Raw genomic sequence first — 14,125 nt, forward strand, 5'->3', positions numbered from 1 at the left:
TGCAAAACTCATTTGTAGACACATCTGAGGAGCATATTTGCATGAGAAGACATCAGGTACTATGATTAAAGAAATCTTTGATTCTCAGAGAGATTCTGAACACTGTTTTCCTGATCTCAGACTTACAGGAAATACAAGTTTTGCATCACACTTTTAGAAACCTTGAAAATAACCTTTTAGAGGTGAGTTTCAGATCACAGTGGGAAAACTATGAGGATATGCAAAGATGCATTAAAAAAAGAATGGGGAGACAGCCTAATCAAGTACCCGCCAGTCTCTGGAAAGTCTGGGGACAGATAGAAAACAAGTATAATCTTTTTAAAGAATCTTATTAAAACCTTCTAAACCTGTTGTCGTAACACTGTACATGAGTTGGGATATCTCCAAGTAAAAGTTAAGGGGACAAATATCTCATGTTAAGGCAATAAGATACAACCCCATCGTATCTGTGAAGACATTATTCTAGAATAAACTTAAACAATCTAGAGTTAACTTGGTCTCATAAAAGAGCAGTTTAGATTCTGAATGAAAATGGGTCATGAAAAGAAAAACATTGTATTACTCCTTTACATTTTGTATTTAACTAGAAAAGCAAGGTAAAAAGTTAGAATGAAATTCTGCCTCTGCATAAGAAAATTCCCTTGACTATGCTGAAGCACACATTTCACCTTCAGTATTGCATGTACAGGGGAAGACCATCAGAACTGGACAGGAATACAATGATGCTATTGGATCAGCTTCCAATAACAACCAATTTAATTTTTTGAGAATTAACAGCTGCCAAAGTATAAAGAGTTCATATATTTTCATAGGTACCTTCACAGGAATGAACTTAATCTCCATTCTTCCAAAGTAATACATTCAGAAAACTGCCTCTTCAAGCAACCAACCTTATTTCAGCAGGAAATGTTGGATCCATATAGTACAATTTCAAGATAGTGAAACTGCAACTGATGGAAACTTCAACATGATTAGAATGATCTGTTATCCCCACATAAAAACTTTTCTGGTTTTAATTTTTTCCTTGTGTAGTAGATGTCCTTTTATTACTTTAATGGCTACATTTAAGGTGGAAAGTGAAATGATTTTTAGGATAATGTTTTAGTGTCTGTTTCACAATGGTTTTTATTGAGCTGTAAAGCATTTGCATGCACAGAGAAGAGAAGGTGCATTTTAGAAATAAAACTATTAAGTAACATTATCTTGCCATGGATCTTTCCCACTGGGATAGAGGAACCATTTGAAAAGCATAACTGAATTCAATTAAAATATGATAAATTTTGATCTCCATCTTACCCACATTTTCAGCATTGCACACTGATCGAGAAACTAATAAAAGCATGACTGTTTATGTTTATAATCTTTTGTTTGATCATATGTTGTACATCATATTTTCCCCCTACTATTTATAGTAGGTAATAACTTGAATATAACAACCTCCTCCTGCAAAGATGGATGGACATGTACGTACTCATATCTGATTACCAGTATAGCTCCATCAGTAACAATCAATATTACATATCATTCCCCAGAAGATATGCCTTTGAATAGGCACAGTTTTTCTGGGGGCCAAACCATAAATTCTGTATATATCTTCTTTTTTTGTAAGCAGACACTGACAAAGACCTTGGAGATATGCCTATTAACTGTCGTGAAATGATTTTTTACTGATTTTCTTTAAAGAAGACAGAAACTGTCTTATTTAGTTAATTAAGAGTTAAATTAGTATGTATTTCTGAAATACAGGCCCATATCAGTTTTGTAGGTCACTGGATTCTATAAGTGATCTGCACACAGGAGATTAACAATGCCTTTTGAAGTATATTGGTTCTCCTATCACACTTATGAACACTGCCTAATATAGAAAAGTAATATTACAACCCAAGTACACAGTAGGGAAACACCATTTCTGCTTTACAGATGGCCAGCTAGACAAGAAGAAATTAAGTGATTTTTTTTTCCAATGTCAAACAAGAAACCTGTAGCAGAATGGAGAAAATCTAGGCCTTCTGAGTCTTGGCTGATTTCCTGAACAATCAAACTATTCTTCTGTTCTGGCATGAATAAACCTCTGGTTGCAAATTGGACTGGTGAAAGCATCAGTTCATCATGGGATAAAATACAAAAAAAGAAAAGAACCATCTGACACAGTATAATGTAACCTGTACAACAGCTTTCTTCCCCAAAATTATATACCAAAATCTCATATAAAGTTAAATAGCACAGTGATTAAAAAAAAAGCAAAAGAAAAATTATCTTAGACAAAAAGATGTTTCAACTGAGGCATGAAAATAAATGTAGATAATAATTATGACTTATGCTTTTCATCTTCAAAATGCTGTATAAATATTACTTAAAAAATTTTCACACCACCTCATAAGGTGGGTAAATATTAAGCATAGTGTAATGTTATACCCTCATATGATATAAACCAATTTTCACTCTTGAAAACCAAGGAAAAAAGAGGTTTGAAGGCTAAAAGGGTTTCTTAAAGCACCTGAGCTATCCACATTCTACAGAAAAAAGCCTACACTGCCATCTAAGAGGACTGTGATTCTCACAGGCATACATGAGCTAGCTTTAATTAATCTAGGATGGACATAGCACAAGCACGGCAACTAGGGTTCAAGGAGACTACAAAGTCTATCCCAGACTGCAGGCAAATACTGGGATAGCTAGTCTGGGCTGCATTCAGCACTATGTGGTCACTAGCAGGATAGCAGTTAGCTAATTAAAAGCTGACCTGAGTACCTTGTACAAAGGGCTGTCATACGTCTAGAATGTAGCACAGGCAGATCCAAAGCTGGGACTGGAACTGTAGCGCTGGCTCCGAAGTTTTCTCCCACAGCTCAGAGGCAACCAAGCAGGCACACACAACGAGGCTATTTCACACATGATGGAGCTGCAGTGGAGATGGAGCTTTTACACCTGCAGAGCCTGCCAAAATAATGTAAAAGGGCAAAAGGGAAGGTGGTAAGTCTAATCAAAGACAACGTTTTGAGCTGAATAAAACACTTAACTGCATGGAAAATTCCATTAGGTTGATTAGATACTTGCCTTAGGGCCCTCTTAAAACAACTGTTAAAAAAAAAAAAAAAAAGATAGCTATTGCAACGCGGCTTAAAAATATTGGAAAAGCAGGAAATGGAGCTTATTAGAGCTCAAATTAGATCCAAGATTTATGTGAAGAACATTTGGCCTCTTTAAAAGGCCTGCTTAATCCCTAGATGGTTTTTATTGTTTCTATTATTATTATTTATTTATACAGTGCCATAGGTATACATGGCACTTTACAGACAAATAAAAAAAAACATGGGTCCTCCCCCAGAGAGTTTACAATATCTGATCCGGCAAAGAGTCAAGTACATGAGTAACTTCATCTGCAGGACTAACCTCCCTTGGAACCAATGAGATTTTTTAAAAAAATCAACTTATTGACATGTTATCTCTTCCAGATCAGACCCTCTGGTCTCAGATATTCAGCCTAGAATCCCAGCTGTAGAACCCAGTTCACAGGAATAACTACCTGAGTTTCGATAATTTCTGTGAGCAAATCTCACAGTAGTATTTTGTTCCAGGTCATGTATGATAAAGATAAGCCTAAGCAACAAAGGGGGGGAAGCCAAACTGTTTTTGTACTTCTAAATTGGCTTCAGGGAAAGGCTTAAACTAGTATTTGTAATATTTTCTCAACTGGAGCAGCAAAATCAGTCAGTGATTGAGAAACAGCTACATGGTGCAGTTTAGTGCAAAACAGGGAAACTGCATTTTGTTCGTGTTCCTTCTTACTGCACACTAGTTTTAACAAGCTGTTTCTTCAGGGACAACCAGCCAGACCTCTGTATCTGTACGCTAAAAATACTGAATTCAAACATTATTACAGCATAAGAATTATACTTCGGGTATAAACTTGAAGTAATATTGTACACAATATTGTTCTTTCTTATTTTACTTTGCAAAAGAAGCACTTCTGGTTCCCATGGGGAAAAAAAAAAAAACCAACCAACTGTCAGTCTTTGTTTGGAAGATGAGGGGATTCTATTTCTTACTGTCCTGATGTCTCTATTTCTGTGAATGGAAAATTGGAGCGACCTCAAGTTACTTCTCTTTTGGAGGGTAGTAATGACTACTCCAAACGTGCAACCCTATTTGCCTGCATATAAACTTTTAATAATGTTCATTAAACTTTATTAGAATTGTACGTGCAGCCAGATCAGGGTTACAAATTAAAACCTCAATCCTGCAAACACTTAAGGAGCTTTATTCATGTGAACAAAAAAAATTTTCTCTTTCTATACTCACACACTTAAACTGAATCTGTAACCTAAATACAATGCATTTTTTTTAATCCTCTGGTATTAAAGTTAGAAATATATAGTCAAGGAAGAAATTATATGTTACTAGTGCACAAAAAAAGCAAAAAACTCCCCAAATTTTTTGAAACTTAATAGTTTTAAAAATTATCATTATGTGGAAACAATTTCTGGTGCAGTAGACTTGGAAAAGTCAATGAACAAATGAACTATATGCACGTAATGCTATAAAAAAGTCCTGGTCAGAAGAGATACTTAAGTCTGTAGAAGTTTTGCAATAAACTTTATGGGCAAAAGGATCAAATCTACAGAGCCTGATATAAGAGCCCAGTGAAGCCAGTAAGAATTTTCCCATTGATAAGATTTGAATGAGATGCAGAGTGACCAACAGAACTAAAGAACTGCAGGTATATAAGGAGCCATAAAAGCCAGAAAGAGTTTTTGAAGAAAACAGATGTGTCATAAAGCCAAGGTCAAACTCCATCACCAAGAGAAGTAAGTGTGAAAGAGTTATACGTCTTTTAGGGCTAGGTATAGTATTTATGATTATTTATCTTGAAACAAAAGGTTAATTAATTTATTTTAAAAAGCATGTGTTTATTACACTGAATAATTTCCTTTGATAAAGAAAAATGTTTCCTAAGATTGTTAGCAGTTAAACGACTACTTTTTAGTTTATATCCGAGATGAGACTGCATATCATTATTCATGCATAATCTGATTCCAAATGATTCCCTGTTTACAATTTGTTTTCTGTATTTTCTCATGTAAGCAAGAATTAATATACTCAGGCATGGAAGAAATATGCTATATTATCTTTTATCACATTTCTTTAGAACATGCCACACATCATCTTTTACTCATCAATGACATTCAACATAGCCTGAGGAAAACACAAATAAATACACATATAAACAGGGACAAACACACTAACAGGAAAATTATATGATAGACACTTGCTTATAGGTACATGGAATGTGTGTAATATAAGCAATGGAAATAATAATTTGACTCCAATTTTTTGAATTTGCATTAAAATTTACTCAATGTTTGTCTAGCTTGGATGATAAACAAAGTCAGAGTACTGACACACTTGACAGCTTGCTCTCCTCCAGCAACTAGATGACAAAACCTTAGGTTCTCCTCTGTGGGGAGACCCCATCACAATTAGTATCCTCTTTTCTAAATACTAGCACCCTCCAGTGTGCACACCCAGTAACATACACCCATCCCTTGCTGTTCACGGAGCTTCCTACCGTAGGGGCTGGATCCCTCTGAGCAGGAATGCAAATTAGATGCGAAGTAGCAGAGGTTTTCATACAAACCCAGGACTGCATGATCCCAAATGGTGGTCTTCAAGGAAGGATGGAAGTATATAAAGATCTGGCAATTCTGATAGCCAGGATAATTCAGATGATAAATTACTGTGAAAATTTGGAGACTTACCTTCTGATCTACCCTTTCTAACCCCACCAGGCTTCCTATCCTCACTCTAATTTCTTCCACCTGCTACTTCTCTTACACATTTTCAACTAGCTTTACATGAGTGAAACTCTCAGACTACCTTGACTCAAAAAAACTTACTTGATTCTTTTCCTTTTGACTATGTCATACTTTGCTATCATGGAGAGTCACAGAGCCTGAAGCCTTTCATCATGTGTAGGCAGCCATCACCCTTGAACTCTTTATTGTTAATTGTGAGGAAAAAAAGGACAAAAGCCTATTTTTTTTTTCCTTTTTTTCCCAGATACAAAAGAATGTATCCATTACAGTAGATGAATTTGGAATATGGTAACACTGAAAAGGTTATGTCCCATGTAACTGATTTATGTTCATTCTTGTGCTTATTGCAATATAGTTTTGACACTTCTTATTTTGGATTTTGAGCATATGGAATGACAGGAAAAAAAATTTAATGTTCAGAATGCTAAGAGACTGTTTCTTCTTGAGTAGTTAAATAATCCAGGGGTTTCTGTTTATTTTTCTTTTACCTTTAGTTACAATTATCTTTCTCTCTCAAAAGTTAGCTTGTTTTTTATTTATTTTACTATGTTTTTAAAAAAATTTGGCAGTTATCATTGATTTCTGCCTATATGTAATAGCATACTTTTGTGGCATTTTAAGAAATTAAATTTCATACAGTCTGTCTTTCCAAACCATAATTCTGCAAAAGTAGTCCTCATATTCATGTACAGGAAAGATAAAATATCTCTGAAGGAATTATCTATGGTAGTAACTGGGTTGTAAAGTTTGACCTTATGAAACAAGTAATGTGATGACCGTTGGCAACTAGACTGTTGGAGGTCTATAGTATTTCAGAGCCTGCCACAGTGTCACTCTGAATGCTCCTCGGAGATATAAAAGCTGTCTAACTTGTCTTGCAACTAAAATTAAAGTTTATTCCTACTAAACTACTCACAGCATCAGATACTAAGGGCAGCTGTGACTTAACAAAATCCAAGCTACATTCATCTTGGTAGAAGAGACCTAAGTACCTCTTTTTCATTTTAGCATTTCTCTTTCAACCTAAAGTTTAACAAGAAATCAAAGATTTTATTGTAAATTTATAATTAAGATAATATACTTCTCACCTAAATGTCTAATTTATATCACTACATACTTTGCCAGTAGCGTTTTCCAACATGCTAAACCCAATCATATCCTCAAGTAAGCACTGCAGATCTTCAAAGGTATTTATCTGTCCAAGTTCTAATGATTTACTGCAAAGTGGGCCCCTAATGTCTTTCAGGATGTAGACTGAAATCTTCCATGATTTTTACTGATGGATTAGTTTTGATACGCAGTCTTAAGTAATACAGATACTTTTGAATCTGTACCTTTGGTATGCCATGTACTTGATCAGGAATGATGATGCAACATGTTGACCACACTTTAATGTCTGGCCCTGGAGGTGAATCTGAGAGATCTATGTGTCTCTCTAAAGGCAAATCAGCTATATATAGATCAATAAAATCATGCAAAAATATAAGAAAAAACCTCCAGAGAGCTTACTAATAGGTTTTGCAACCTGTCTTTTATGTTTAGACATTGATAAACTAAGAACCATCACCGTGTATTATCAGGCACATAAGCTTCAAGGATATATTTTTTGGTTATACAATTTTCATGAACATTGTCTCTAATCAAAGTACCCTACCTGCTAATTCATGTCCTGACATGGCATTTCAGAAGAGGGAGCTGGATTCTCTGACTGTTTTACAATATAATGAAAACCATTTGAATGATCCTACCTTAATATACTTTCAAATGGAAAACTCAGTTTACTTTTAACTCTAGAATTATGATCTATTTCCAGACTATTAAAACCTCAATCTTCTCATGAGTATGGTTCATATAATTTTATTCCCTTTTTAGGATCATGGGATAATTAAGATTGAAAGAGACCTCAGGAGGTTTCTAGTCCTACCTCCTGCTCAAAGTAAGTTCAGCTACGGTCCGTGCAGACCAGTCAGGGCTTTATCCAGTTCAATCTTGAAAATCTCTAAGGATGAAGACTGCACAACTTCTCTGGGTAACCTGTGCCCCTGCTTGGCTGGCCTTGGGGATAAAAAGGCTTTTCCATATCTCCAGTCTGAACCTCTCTTGTTTCTACTTGTGCCTGCTACTTCTCACCCTCCCACCCTGCATCGCTGTGAAGAGCCTGGATCCATGTCCTTGCTAACCCCCCTGCAGGCACTGGGGCTGCTGTGAGGTCCTTCCAAAGTCTTATATTCTCAACACCTGAGCTGCTTGTGGTGGCCCTCCACTGAACTCACTCCAGATTTGTCAATGTCTCTCTTGTTTTCTTTGATATTTACTAATAAACAATAAAAGCTATCACAAAGTGATGGACAAAATAGAATCCCAGAAGCCAGTTTTGTCTTCTGATTAAAAACCCCCATTTTTACAGAGTCATATCATCACTGGTAGATTTTATTAAGATGTCTATCACTGGCACACTGTATTTCTGAGTTTACCCATTCTTACCTTTGATATTTATAGTGTCTCTCCCTCTTCTAGGTATTTAATGACTTATTTTTTTCACAAGCCACCTGAGGAAAAAAGTTTACTTAGTAACATTTCTGTACTTCAAAATAATAGAAATAATGGAAGGACGATACTTAATAAAATATGATCACTGACTTGAACAGTATAGAATGGACATACTTACAAGAAAATAATTCCCATTCTTCTCCCCCCCAGGAGAAAAGCTGTATATTCACTTTTGTTTTCAGTTCCAAATCGCAGGAATGTTCAGTTGGAAAATGCACCTATTTTCATTTATGGTACTCTTCTGTGTTCCCGACTGATCTTTTCCAGTGATTTAACTTAACTGCAGCAGAGAGAGACTGGATGAGAGCAGTGAGAGATGACATCACATCTGTCTGAATTAACAAGGTGGTAAATAAGTACAGCAAGTTCAGCTGAATGGATCAACAAATAAGTAGAACTATGCTTTCCCATAGCTGCATAACATAAATCACGAGAACTCTAGTCTTTGGAAAATTCTCCTTTAAAGCAAGACTAATTAATTTCACATTCCCGTTTTTCGTACATATTAATACCATTTATAGATCCTTAACCTGAACAGTCTTTTGACTTTTTAAGTTCTAATGTGTCATATGTCTTTAATCAATAACTGCTAGGGTTGTTTCTTCCCCCTTATTTTTCTCCTGTTCATACCATAGAGACTTCTACGTATTTACATTTATTACAAAATGCAGTGCCTACTGTGTCTATAAATTATAAAAGATTGTCTATATTAAAGATGCTCTATTAGTTTTAATTTCACTGATTAATATTTTCATTCATTGACCATGTATCAATAGTTTTAACCAACAAAAATGCTCACAACTATACAATAATCTTTCATTTTAACATGTACAGTGAGGACATGTTTTTTCATAGAATCACAGAATCATCTCAGTTGGAAAAGACCTTGAAGATCACCTAAGCCAACCGTTAACCTCACACTGACAGTTCCCAACTACGCCATATCCCTCAGCGCTGGGTCAACCCGACTCTTTAACCCCTCCAGGGATGGGGACTCCACCACTGCCCTGGGCAGCCCCTTCCAATGCCCAGCAACCCATTTTTGTTGGTATGCATCATGTTTAGAGCTGAGAAGCAAGAGTTTGGAAAAATAAATCCCATCCTTGACTTTGCCACCAGCCTCCTTCCTAATCATGACTATATCAAACAAAACTCAAGCTAAAACTTTGTCGTTGAGGTTCCTTAGTATTTGATTCTGATATGTTGTATAATGGACTGAAGCTGCCCTTCAGGAACCCTTAGTGCAGTGATGTTACAATGGCAGCTTGGCTTGCCTCCTGCTACCCCAGAAGAACTGGAAAATAAATTTATCCACGCAATGGAAAAGAGCTGCTGAGGATGGTTAAGAAGCATGTTTTTCTAGGGATTAGGTTAAGGAGTTAGCTGGATGAGAGCCAGAATTAAAAGAACTGCAATAAGGAAGAAATTCTGCCCTGTGAGGGTGGTGAGACACTGGCAGAGGTTTCCCAGAGCAGCTGTGGCTGCCCCCTCCCTGGCAGGGTTCAAGGCCAGGCTGGACGGGGCTTTGGGCAGCCTGGGCTGGGGGAAGGTGTCCCTGCTCAGGGCAGGGGGGTTGGGACTAGATCATCTTTAAGGTCTCTGCCAACCCAGACCATCTATGAACTCAGGATTGTAGATCTTAGCTGATCATCCATAGGTTTGGCTTAGTCCAAAACCACTCTGGCTTTTAGCAAAACCTAGGATCTGCCTCTTCATTTAAATTTCGTTAACAATTCCACAGACATGATTCTTACAGAAACATCACCAAAGAAGCATGTACAAGGAAGAAAATGTGAGGAACGGTACAGGTCTTTTGACAGATGAGCTTCATGATCAAGCTTATGTAAGTAATAACAGGCAGTTTTAAGACTTACGTGACATGGACTGACAAAAGTTGGTAAGTAAACCTCACTGGTATCTCTGAGAGAGAAAGCTATAAGAAACTCCACATTTGAGGATATTTATGTTACTGAGATGAACATTCTGAAAGTAGACTGAAAATCTTGGCACAGTCTCAATTTCCAGCACTAAGAAAGAACTAAAGAACTGGACCTGCTGCCTAAAACTGTTTTCCTACTTCATTTATTTCCCCTGTTATTTTCCCACTTCATTTATTTTCCTTGCAGAGCCTTAGGCTTCAGCTCCACTTTCTAGATAAACCATATCAAGAACAGATGGGGTAATATGTAATTGCAGCATCAGAGTGTGCAAATCAGTAGATGTTCTCTGTAAAAAGAACCAAGTAATGAACCAAGCTTGGTGTTAAAACTTGAAACGTCTTCTGGCTCTTTGCAAGCCCTTGCTGAAGCTGCAACCTCAGAGGGGACAGATTTATTTTTAACAGTTATTGATTGATATTTAGTAACTTTTCTATGGCAAAAATAGGTGCAAGACTGCCAAGTCCTCCAGTTCATACCTTTCACTACACTTGCTGCTAAGAAGACAAAACTGCACCAGGTCTTTGGCTGATATAAATGGGAATAGCATTCATGTCTTCAGGGGAGATGTACAAACAGAAATTATGGATTAATCAGTTAACAATATTATGATGGTTCATAAAGAATTCTTTCAAACTAAATGAACTGCAAGTGGTCTTACTACTTTTTTTTTTTTTTTTTTTTTTAAAAAGTACCATTCCTCCCAGGCTCCTTTCCTTCTCCTTAGGACTCCAGTGGATTTTAACCATAAACTCCAGTATTCAATAACTGTGGTGTGGTAATACTACTTGGTACACTTAATGGTGATAACAAGAAATGATGAAACTGAAAGATATTTTTAGGATTAGTCAATCTAGGTCTCAAATCATATTTTCTATAGCTAATTTTCACAGTTCCACATCCAAGAATGTAGAGAATAGGATTCTTGTAATAACATTTTAATGCATGTTGGTATACAATTAACTAACATAGTATTTTTGCAACAGACTTCTAGGAAAATAGGAACATATTTTTCATTATTTTTCATTTCTGCTGAGCAAACTGAGTAAAACAGAATAAAATACGTTTTCCAAGAGTCATAGATTAATCTGTATGAAGAACAGGGGTTCCTGAATATCTTATCTCCTTTAATTCAGATTGCTAAGCTTTTTCTGAAACCACTCAGAACAGTCCAGGTATTGTGAACTGCTTGTAAAGCTGTTGCTCTTCTGCAGTGCTGCTATTTCTATGCAAAGTGGTAGAATTTAAATGTATGACTTGTACTGCTGCTGTCCATATATTGCTCTTTGAAGTCCTTAGATTAGTTTAATATTAGATAACAGAAGATAACATTCATAAAAGTCAGTAATACCATATAAAATTACCCCCCTTCAAGAAAAAACCTATCCCACTAAAAGACTAACGGATTCCTAATGACAACATTTTATTAAAGTGGGCTCTCAATTCTTGACTTAAGGGTGTTTTAGTGTTTAAATGACACCAAGAAATAAGTATTCTTTAATACAAACCTTTCTCTGCTTTATTGGTCCCATTAATGCCCCACTCTGTTCACAGAAGTGATTGCTCAGGGAGCTTTTTGAGAACTAGGAGAGGAAAAGAGGGCGCATATCATGTTCCCGTGGCACTCAGATGGCAGTCGTCATGTTGGCCCCCACACTAAGTGCTTCCAGGGCTAAAAGCACCTGTTTGAGGATCTTTCCAAAGTAAAAGATACACTAGATGGATCTGGGGCTAGTCACCTCTAAAAAGTTAGAACATAGAGAGACTTGTAAAACACATTTACCATTTTTCAATAAGAGACTGGTTGCTGCTGCCCAGACTGCTCCTGTATAATTTGGAGGATAATCTTTGCCAAATGAGGAAGATATTTGCATTTTGCAAATGACTGGCAATAGTCTAAACAAGAGATTAAGATGACTATATAATTTCTTTACTCCTTCACCAGAAACAACTGTGTTTATATTTACCAGAAATCTACATTAGCATTCATTCCCAAGTGAAGCTGTTCTACAATGTGCATCAGATGTTTTACTTTCCCTTAAAAGAAAATCAGTTCATTTATGATGGAATATTTATTTGACTATTTCTATAGCCCACTTAGCCTAAGAATGATGGGGAAGACTGATAACGGTAAGGTTTTACCTATACAAAGAAGAAATGTCAGTATTTGTTTGCAGCAGGAGATCTGAAATTGGAGCTAGTAAACCAGTCTGGTGGCACATACACTGTGAAGGTACGTAAGGTATAAATCTCATTCGGAAAAACTATGAGGTTTTCTCCTGAACTGTTATTGTGTGTTCAGGAGCTATAAGTTAACAGACATTTACAGAGACTGTTTTTAAACTGAATATATAATTACTGAGGATAACTGACTTTAATATGATGAGAAAAATTTCCCAATTTGAATATAGAACTACCAGACATGAAGGAACAGAACCAAGACAGATAAAACAGAACTTGGGTCTATTTCCAACATATAAAAAACCTACCATCTTCCTATCAATATGGTGATTAGAGATTATCAGCCATACAAAAATTGTTGGCCTTGTTTATTTTTTGCATTGTCAAAGATGGAAACTTTCTTTCAAATGAAAAAATGTAAAAGTCACCACAAACAAATGAAATGCTACAAGTTCATTTCAGGGAGGGAGGAAGGAAGGAAGGAAGGAAGGAAGGAAGGAAGGCAGTTTAAAGCCTAGATATTTAGACAGCTCTGCAAGTCCCCCTGTGACCTTACTCTGATATTTAACAAAACATTAATCTTCTTGCCAGCAATTATAAAGAATACAGTGATGTAGCTGGGGCTTAGTCAGTGAGTAATAGTAATTCCATTGTTCTCTTTTATTTATGCCTTGGCTGTACCAGGCAGATGAGGTAAGTTGGGGCTTTTTATATGTTATTATTCTGAACCGGCAATACATAAAAGCTGATTACACAAATATCTGTCTGTTTCTGAAGCACTGTTTCACACCTCCTTCCAGCTCATGATCAAAGCGTTTCAACATTTCATTATGAAATCATGAATCCCCCCCTTAGTTTGCATATGAATTATAGTATTTTTTTAAAAAAAAACCCAGTGATGTACAACAGCGACAGTGCCTTTTGAACCAAGGAACAAAACAAGGTGTTACACATTACTTCTTGAAGGCAATGACTTGCTGAATAATTCTGTTTGTTGGAGCATAGTCCAGTACCCCTACTGAATACAAAAGCCTTGAGACTAAAGAATTTTTTTCTTCTATGAAAAAAAAAAAAAAAAAAAAAAAAGCAGAGTCCTACTAAGAAGTTGAGAAAACATTTCCATATAGCTGTTACTATAACAAATCTAAAAGAGCTTCCATCTGCTTTTCTGAAATGCAACAGTTATACTAAAAATTGAAAATAATCATTAATAACATCCCACTGTACAAACCTTGTATTCAGAAAGGTTCTAAGTGAGTTCCACATATATGCCACAAAGCACACTGAAGGAATGGCCAAGAAAGTGGCAAAGCATAGCCCACTAAGTTATAACCAGGTATCCTGCACCTACTTCTTAAGAGAACTGTTATGGTATCTTTAACATTCACACTTACTATATTTCAAGGATCAAGTTCATAACAAAACTCGTGATGCTCAATCTTTCTACTTCGGAAAGAGAAGGGGCTAAGGTATCCACACTGATTTTTTACCCTTGAAGAAAGTGACATGTCAAAGTCTCAGAACTGTGAATCAGTGTTTCCACTGATTTCTGCAATCACAAGAACAACAGTTATTGATGCTTATGCTAAAATGCATGTTCCTGTATGACATGTATGCCTAACTGAATGTTAACGGTTGCTC

The sequence above is a fragment of the Athene cunicularia genome (assembly GCF_003259725.1).
Source record: "Athene cunicularia isolate RWA chromosome 11 unlocalized genomic scaffold, athCun1 chr11_part1, whole genome shotgun sequence".
Classification (NCBI taxonomy): Eukaryota; Metazoa; Chordata; class Aves; order Strigiformes; family Strigidae; genus Athene; species Athene cunicularia.